This window comes from Octodon degus, unplaced genomic scaffold (genome assembly GCF_000260255.1).
Source record: "Octodon degus isolate 3935 unplaced genomic scaffold, OctDeg1.0 scaffold00009, whole genome shotgun sequence".
NCBI lineage: Eukaryota > Metazoa > Chordata > Mammalia > Rodentia > Octodontidae > Octodon > Octodon degus.
This window is the reverse complement of record NW_004524585.1, coordinates 1,656,383-1,666,580: the sequence shown is the minus strand read 5'-3', so window position 1 is coordinate 1,666,580 and position 10,198 is coordinate 1,656,383.

The window sequence follows — 10,198 nt, the reverse complement described above, 5'->3', positions numbered from 1 at the left end:
GAGAAACAACCATGGATGACACAGTGAGAAAAGCTGTGACCTTTCTCCAGTTCCCACACAATCAAGACAGAGAGAGAGAGAGAGAGAGAGAGAGAGAGAGAGAGAGAGAGAGAGAGAGAGAGAGAGAGAGAGAGAGAGAGAGAGAGAGAGATTCCTGATATAGTTTCTCACTCAGCTATTTATTCGTCTATCAATTCACTGACCAAACATCACAGCCCTTGTAGTCAGCACTAAGCTATGTGCTAAATCCACCATGGCAAAAACGCACAAAAGACACACAAACAAGAGAGAGAGAGAGAGAGAGAGAGAGAGAGAGAGAGAGAGAGAGAGAATAAATTAGAGAAGAGGAGAACAACATACACAGAGAGACCGAGCCAGAGACACAGAGAGGCACACAGAAAAACTTTCATTTAAGATGTTCTCATCCTGGGAGGTATTTCTTGAACAATCTAAGACTCAGTAGCTGTGTGGATAACTAGATAAATGGAATGGATATTTAACTTTAGAGATTCCTACTTATATACAGAAGTAGAGAAGTAAAATAAATTTAAGTCTGAAGTTAAGAAGAAATTTTCCCCAGGGGTTGTATTGGCAGGAATTTGACTGACTCTCTCTCTCTCTCTCTCTCTCTCTCTCTCTCTCTCTCTCTCTGGTGTTCTCTTCCAATTTACTAAGCTTGGTAGTAAACATTGATGTTGCTGTATAATATCAAAACAAATGTAAAACATGATGCAATGCTATGCTTTTATCCTTGGTAATTACTTACATTATTTTTCTTGGAAACAGATAATCTAGTAGTTTTGCCGACAGCACTAATTTGCTACCTTGTAAGAGAATAATTTTGAGACCGTAAGTTCCATGCACCCAGTCACAAAATGATTGGAAAAGAAAGATGTGGCTTTAGATTAGGAATGTATGGATGCATGATATTCTATTACTTCATAATGTGGAGCAGATGTGGTGTTTCTGATTTGTGGTTGATTCAGATGCCCGCATTATCTCAGGTGTCCCTTGATTGTTTTCCTTTGTTTCTTTATTCAATGTGAGGTTCTGAATGCATTGTTCAATTTTAGTGTTACTACTACTATGGATAAAAAGAGAAATTAATTTCTTCTTAGTCAAAACATTAACTCATACAGAGAATATATAAAGTTACAGGGGAAAGTTCTATTTTCTCATATTCTGAATCAAACATCTCTTTTAAACTTTGTCATATGGTTTCACACCTACCCCGAGTTTTTGCTTTGTCCTTCTTTTATATCAGCGTACTTCAGCCTTCATAGTTTTTGTCCTTTTCTTTCACTCTGATGTCACCAGCCCCTTTTACAGCCTCTGGCCAACGTTTGACTTAGTTCATGCATTTGTTGAATGAATCATTCTAGAATAGTTACTTCAGTCATTTACATAGCTTTAGCTTCCATAATGTTACTTTGAAAAATGTTCTTTCTGAGAAATTTGGTAATGGCTTCCCAACTTCCTCCCAAATTATGTTTGGGCTTCACTTTTTCCATCCTTTTGGGTTCTAATGCATATTTTCTGTGGTCTTGATGTTGGTGAGTCACATGTCCGCTGTTGCCTTCTTGAAATTCCTTCTCTGGTCAGAGCTGCATGATTATGTTGGCTTTGTGATTATGTTTAATAGAGTTCAGCTTTTCTCTTAACTTAGTGACTACTTTTTCCTTTTCTGCCAAACATTTGCACCTAAATATACAGTTTGTTCTAGAAAATTTCCCAAATTAATCTTTATTCTAACTGTGTGTGTGTGTGTGTGTGTGTGTGTGTGTGTGTCTGTCTGTCTGTCTGTCTGTCTGTCTGTCTCTGTCTCTCTGTCTACAGATTAAATCCAGGAGCACTGAGCTAATCCCAGACCTTTTTTATTTTGGGATAGAGTCTTGCAAAGTTTCCTAGGTTGACTGTGAGGTTCAGATCATCCTGCCTCAATCTTCTAGGTAGCTGGGATTAGCACGATGCCAAACTTTCTCTTCTCAATTATGTCTATACTTCTGCTGCTTTAAAAAATCTCTAGACACACAAGTTTATATGGTGATGCATACTTGTGATTGCAAGTTGGAGAACAGTCTGGACGGCATAGAAAAGTACAGGCCAGTACGCAGTATGTAGTGAGACACCATTCCAAAAACAACAGCAACAAAAAACCAGACCAAGCTAAACAATGTCAGCTAAAATCCTTTTTTTTTTTTTGTACTGGGAATCAAACTGAGGATCTGGCACTTTCCAGCAAGGTATATAAATAACCTTGGGTTATATTTTAACCCCTTAGGGGCTATATTCTCAGCCCCTAAAATCTTTTCCAAGCAGTTATTTTTGATGACTTCCATAATCTAGCCAAATATGTATTTTTTGTTTTATTTTCTTTATCTGAGAAAGACCATAATAATTTATTATTTGCATCAGATTTAATCACGTTTTGAAAAAATGCCTGAACCATCGATGCAGCAACTATTATCAGTTATTCCTCAAACTTTTGCTTCTGTATAGAAAGGTGGAAAACAACTGAGTGATGTTTTTATTTCTTCTAATATTAAAATATTCATTTTTTGGCTTATAGGAAATTCTTACAGAAAAAGTTTGTTAGAATAGGAGAAAGCACATCGATTAAAAATTAATCATTTTTTCTTTTTCAAAATTTAAAAAATTGCAGAGTTAAGTCCTAAAGGAATGTCATTGTTATCACTATCTAAGAACCTCACTTGCTCTTTAGATACCTGCTGCATTCCCAACTAATGCAAATTTTGTTCAGTTGTATGATTCAGTATCATTTGATGATACCCAAAATATCACATTAGTTGAATTTTTAATATAAATCTCAGCCCAAATTTTTATTTTTAATAATGAGCAATGATAGTATCCGGACTTTAACAAAGTTCTCCAGCAACTTATAAAATGTTTGCAAATTACAGATTAGTCTTTTATTGATCTGGTATTTGATATCCTTGCTTAACTACCTGACGAGACATTCCTGAAGCTTGTTGCTCAGAAAAGTAAGGCAAAACAAAATAAGCAGAATGATAAAATAGGTGTACATATCCTATGACTTGTTACAGTCCCACAGGTTTATTCTAATGAAATAATCACGTATGTAAGTCTATTAGTCAATTTTCTATCATTGTGACAAGATCCCCAACATCAATAGTTAAAGGAGGATAGATTTATTTTGACTCATTGTTTCTGAAGCTTTGTCCATAGGTGGCTGCTTGCATTGCTGTGGGTCTGAGACATAAAACAGTATGGCAGGAGGGTGTGGCAGGTCAGAGTTCCCCACCGCATTGCAGGAAGGAGAGAGAGAGAAGAGCATTGGAGAAAAGACATATCCTCTCAAGGGACACCTGCGCTGACTAACTTCCTCTAAGTAGACCCCCCCATTCTGTTATAAACTCATCAATGGTTTAATCCCATTGTCAGCCCCTCACAATCCAATTACTTCTTGAGGCCCCACTTCTGAGCATTAATGCATCGGGATCAAACCCTCAAAACATGTCTTAAGGAAACACTTTAAACCGTAGCAGTACTGTTCACAATAGTGAAGGGGTCACCAATGTAAATGTTCAGTAATATGATTCCTTTTTTTTCTTTTTGGTCTTTTTGAGACAGGATCTTGCTTTGCAGTTCAGGCTGGCTGTGAACTCACTTTGTAGCCCAAATTGGTCTCAAACTCACAGTGATCCTCCTGCCTCAGGCTCTAGAGTGCTGGGATTACAGACTTGCACCACCACGCCTGGCCAATAATATGATTTATTAAAAGAAATTATGGCACCTGTAAGTAATAAAGTTCAGTTGAAATTTATAAATGGTATTAAAAAAAACTTGTAATTCAGATGAAAAGCAAAGGTTTATGTGAAAAATTAGGTGACTAAATTATATAATATGACTGCATTTTGTTGGAAAAAATAACTGTGTGAAAGTAGATATTTACAAAATGTTGAAGGTATAGACAATAAAACTAGCAATGGCCATAATTCAATGTTGAAATCACAGGTAATTTATCCCAATCTCAAATTTGTGAAAACAAAAATGCTATCATTTTTTTATTGTTTTAAAAGAGAATGCCAAATAGGGGAAAACATTAGAAATGACACAGAATTTCACCAAGCAAAATAATAAAATTAGATAAAAATGTTATACTTTTTAATGGCATTTTAAATGTATTTTACACTATTTCTAAAATGTTAAGGTGGAGTTACAGCCTCTTCTTAATCTTGCTTTATAAAAACATGTCTCTTCTCTATTTCATCTTTGCTTGTGCCTCCTCATATTGTCAGCGTCACCTGATAGTATTGATTTAAAACCCTGGGGGCAGCCAACAGAGGGCCTCCAGCGAGCGAAGCACATCCCTCTCTCACTGAGCTACATTCCCAGCCCTCATGTCAGCAAGGGCAAACCTTATAGAGGCCAAGTGCCTGAACTGCAAACCCAAACCCACGCATCACAAAGCGCCAGAGCTGCAGTCAGACCTCAGTATTGAGACTTTAGTTCAGAGAAAACAACTTACACATTAGCATCTTTTGCTTTAAAATAAAAACATAATGACAGAGCTTTCACGATACAAATAGCTTTTTATTGGAAGGCAAGAGTTTGCATTTGGCCTGCTTGTGCACAATGAATGTGATCTTCACTATTGTACACATGCGGATAATTTGGCAAACCTGGTGCATACTTCATTAGTTTGAGAGTAAGACATGCACCAACAGGCCATCTGCTGTCTGTTTCTTGCTTCAGACTTGATTCAACTCAAAGCTGAAAACAGCTGCCTGAAGCGTAAGATGATCCAAAGAAAAGCAAGTAAAATCAATCCCAAGTGCTTTCACTGACTTAAAATTATTTGGTGGAAGATTTCACACTGCAAGGATTTCATTTTCAGAACTTCAAATTGTGCTGTCCTTTGTCATCCTGTCATGCTCTATCTTCTCTATCTTTTCCAGTGTTGTACTCAGGTCACAGTACTTATTTTTCCAGACAGAGCTTTTTCAAAATCCCATTAGCTTTTTTTTTTTTTTCTTTTCTCAGAATATAATCAGTGTAAGAAAAGATCAAGTTCTTCAAAGTTGGCTTTATCTGGAGAGGAAAGAAAACACAGAGTTGTCTCTGTCTTATGGAACTGTAAAAAGCTGTTACTAATTTTTTCTTTTACAGCTGCTACATTGCTAGGAAATTCCTTGTAGATTTCCTGATGGCTTATAGGGTTGTCTGTATATGTTGCAGAAATTTCTAAAGGCATTTTTACATTTGAAAAATATTTGAGTTGTCCACTTTCAAGATCTCTTTCAAAAGCTTGTAGTTTTCTCTTATGTTTTTATGTTATAAAATATCTTTTTGCTGTCTTCCCTACACCTTGCAGTTCTTATTCAGTACATTGAAGTGTAGTATGAAAATCTACAGCACATGAGGCTGTTAAACTAGGCTGTATCAGTGTGCTAAGGCGATTCCCGCCTTTTTTCATTTATGAACAGTCTAATTTCATCTAAGGAGGCTCTAAATCACTTCAAGACTCATCCTCTGCTCAACCACTGGACACTATCATACATAAGTAAAGTATTATATTGTGCCAGAACTTCATCAAGAAGTGTGTGGAACTGTCAAAAAATTAAAGCATGAGCTATGATATAAGTCACCACTTCTGTGACAGCTTTGAGGATGTCATCTAATTTTTTTTTGTGCCAATTTCCCTTTCACAGAGAGCTTCTTGGTACATAATACAATGAAGCTGAATGACTGGGTGTTTTGCTGCTTTAACGAATGGTGTGAAGCCAGATGTCGCCCCCACCATGGAAGGTACCCCATTACTAGTGATGGAAACCATTTTTTTTAAGTCTTGTGACAGAAAGTGCCTTCATCCTGGCATTGTTGATATTTATCCCTTGTGTTCTTCCAGGCAAAGACTCCAGTTTCACCGGCTCTTCTCTCATGATATCGCCAACAGCATAACACAAAATTACTGCTAACCTTTCATGATTATTTACATCTCTGCCTTCGGCCAGGCACATGGAGTAACACTGATTTGTCAATCAGTGGTGAGCAGCTGATTAACACCACTGGCCATGCACGGGACTCCATCTTTAATGTATTTTTACTCAGTGGCATTTCAGAGATGCATGGCATCATTATGTTCTTATGTGAGTAATCATGAAAAAGAGAATTATTCCCAGATAATATGAGTATTTTGATAAAATCTCTGTCAGAGTTGTGCTGATAATGTTTTGCTATGCACAGTGAAATCTGAAAGGTAGCAAGCACTGTCATATGATTTGTTTTAGAAAGATACAAAGACTAAGGTATTGGAACTTGTATTTCCTTAATTTCTCTTCAAGAAACTCTTTCTTTTCAGTTTCACCAAGTTTGGCAACACTTGTGCAGTGGGTGTTAAAGTGCTGCCTGACACCTGAAGTGTAACACACAACACTTTCACTACACAGGACACAAAATGCTTTCTCTTTGTGTGTAGTCATTCCAGATCCTCTATCCAAGCCTCTTGGAATGAACTTTCAGTATCTATTTTCAGGTTTTTTTTTTTTTTTTTCTCTGCAATCATTTTTTGTTTCTTAGATTCAGAATCTAAAAGTCATGAAATTAAAAAGGAAGAACCCAGTACAAATCTATCCCTATGCCAAAAATAGCTAACACTACTAGTTGACCTTAAAATTTTAGATATTCCTGAAATCAACAATATGCAGCAGTGATTCTCAGCTGGGGTTCCTCTAAAATTTGCTGACAACCAGTGCAAGGGAACAATGTTCCCCTAACCACCAGCTTTTGACTTGGCCTGAAAAAGGCACCTGAGTGCATTTACTACCTTCTGGGGAATCTGCTAAAATCATAGCCAGTCCAAGCAAATATATATATCCTCAATTTTAGGTTCACCGTCACCGTCATAGGTGACATTTTAAAAGAAAAAAAAAAATAACCTGGATGTCACCTAATTCATTCAACATAGTTTGCATCTGTTCTCTCTAGTTGGAGCATGTGTCATCTATAAAAATAAATAAAAATGAAATAATTTGAGGATGTTAACTTTATTATGGTGATAACAAGTAAGACCTTTGGTGATTTTACTGTACTTATGCAATAACAACAGCACTATAATCTAATTACTCTGCATGCTATATTCTTTTACAAGAGACTCTTTCTGTTCTGAATGTGAATAAAAACTAACTAGTCAGTTGAGTGTGGTGGTATATAACTGTAAACCCAGAACTCTGGAAGGCTGAGGCAGGAGGATCCTAAATTTAAATCCAGTTTTGGAAGCTTAAGAATTTAGAAAGATTTTAACCTGAAAAAAAAAATGTCTAGGGATGTAGCTGAGTTTAAGGGCTCTGGATTCAACCCCCAGCACCAAAAACAAAATAAAATAAAACACTAATTAGTTAATAATAGGTTGTTTATTTCTTATTAATGGGATTTAGAACACAAATGGTTTACATGTTAGTCTTCAGGCTGATTTGAACAATTAAAGAGAAGTTAGGATTACCGAAAATGGGTAAACTTGAAGAACCCAAAATCTTCCCAGATTCTGAGACTCTACAGGATGAATAATTGTCCCATATATCTAACTCTCTGGCAAGGAATCAGAAAGCAAAGATATTTTTCAATAAATTAAAGCAAATAATTTTGCGGGTATATAATAATACATGCGTATGCCTTCACAAAAGGGCTCCTAACCTTCTCTCAGGTGCAAGCTAAACCTCCAGGGCCATAATCTCTATGATATTGGACAGCATGATTAAATTCAAGGCTGAAAGAGATTTCATGGCCCTAATTTGTCTGAGTTATGCTAACTTGTGGCTCACTAGCTTTAAGGCTTTTAATTCTTTGATTTAAAAAATACCTGGATTTTAATGGATAGTCCGTGCCCTCAAATACCTTTGTTACTCTGCCTTTTGATACTGTAAGATAATTAGATAAGATTTTTGCTCTAAATGCCTACTAAAGTGGAGCTATTAAAATATGCTAAAATTTGTAAACTGATTTCTTAGTGAAATAATAATCATATATAAGAAATGTGACATAAAATCTTTAGTTAACAAATAGACCAATAACAATACTGTGACGCTATTATACAAAGCAATAGCTCTTTAGTTAATGGAAGTATTGACATAAGCTAGAATAGTGATTCTTCTGTGAAATAGTAAATCTGCAGATGGAATGATGTCAGGAGCCTCCCTCGAAAGCAAGTTCTAAAATCATGGCAGTGAAACAACCATGATTTTCAGTGGCGGTGCCACTGAAATCTGTAGAAAAATTAACCTAATCAGCTGAGGGAAAGTGACTGTAATCTAGAACTTCAACCAGTAGAATTTGCATTTAGCATGCATTATTTAAGACAATTCACCTCATAAGAATAATGCCCACATGCTTTTAAATGAGAAAGATAGATGCTTATGTTAATCAGTAAGTGTCAGAGCTTTGGTATAAAGGGGGACGCAAAAAAAAATTGATAAGGAAATGGAAATACAGCAATAGAATATTAAAATAATTTACTAAGAACACAGTTTTTTCCTAGCCAAATATTTGAGATCCTTTTGGAAGATGTTAGTAGATACACCAGGTTTGCCAAATGAAGAATATTTTGTAAAGTGATTAATTTAGTAATCTGGAATTACTTTAGGGGAAAAAAAGAAACCAGATAAAATCTGACTATCTATAGAGCCTTTCTCAGTGTACTGCTGAGACACTGTAAAAAGGGAAGTCTATTGGCACAGCTCCAATCCGTACACTGAGGTACAGCAGACAAGATGCTTGCCAAAGACAAAATTGATTTACTACATATTTGAGCTCAAATGAAATCACTCTGAAGATGGTATGCCAATACAGGTTCATCTGCACAAACTATTTGAATTAATGTAATTCTATCTTATAAAACAAATCCTACACATCAAGGATAGAAAGTGGAACAATTAGAACACTCTTAAGCTATCTACTTGTACTACCTGTATAACACTCATTCTTTAGTCTTTCAATTTTCACTCTTTTCCCTTAGTGATTAAAACTTAATATTACCAATAGGTATTGAATTAAGGGCACATAAAAATGGGTGTGTTTTAAAATGAAATTATTTTTATTTACTTATTTTTTGCTCCGAATGCCTTCAGGGCAGGTTTGCTGGCTTGATTTGTGGGGATTGAGCCACAGCAACCTGAGCCTGACTGCTTTGTTCAAGCAGCCACTTAAAGAACTGAGCTATGGGCCAGACTCCCTAAAATGAAATTACTTTTAAAAAACCCATAAACCCACAGCAAATAAAAATGGAAATGAAAGCTCTTGGCAAGATTCAAATAAGAATCTATCATTATGTACACAAGTTTGGAAGGATAGGAAAATATGTCTGCAATAGAAATATGGCTTTGGCAAGTCTTGATTTCTCTCAGTCTGCACTTACGCAATTACACTGTTCCAAGGCAAATATATTATTAAATAAATATGTTCTAGAGAACCAGCCAAATTTACTGAAAGCAACCTGACCTGTACATAAGCTGACCAGTACATAAGTGATCCTTCTGCCTTATGTACTGGAAACTAAAATTCTTTCGTAAATAAACAGAATTGTTTTTACCCTTTCCTCCATATTTATCTTTGTACAATTTTCCCTGTCTGGCAAGTAGGAGTAATCCATCATGTGCTTCTGTTTCACTGTCTTAAAATAATTCTTAAAATAAATTAGAGTTAAGAAATCAAGGACAAGGGCTGGGGATATAGGTCAGCAGCACAATGCCTGCCTGGCAAGCACAAGGTCATGAATTTGATTTTCTGTTAAAAAAAAAATCCCAAAAAACAATACTTCCTTCTACCAACTGAGACGCTCTGAGGTCAATTACCAACACCACCAAAGGGGAAGGGCGTGCAGAGGTATGTTGTGTGAAACTATACAGAACAAATAGTTCTTCAGGAGAAAGTCCTTTTTTTCTTTTTATTTGCCCTTAATTCAATTCTCTTTTACAGACTTAATGCAGTCCTGTTCTAGATTCTAACAGTATATCTCATAGTATTAGAGAAAACAATCCGAAAATTCATTTGGAACCAGAAGAGACCTAGAACAGCAGAGGCAATTCTGTGCAGGAAAGGCAAGGCAGGGGACATCACAATCCCTGACTTGAAATAATATTATAAACCTATTGTGATGTATCTAAGATGATTGTACTACTAATTATTTTTGATTTATTGAAAAGAACAGTTAATGTGTAATTTT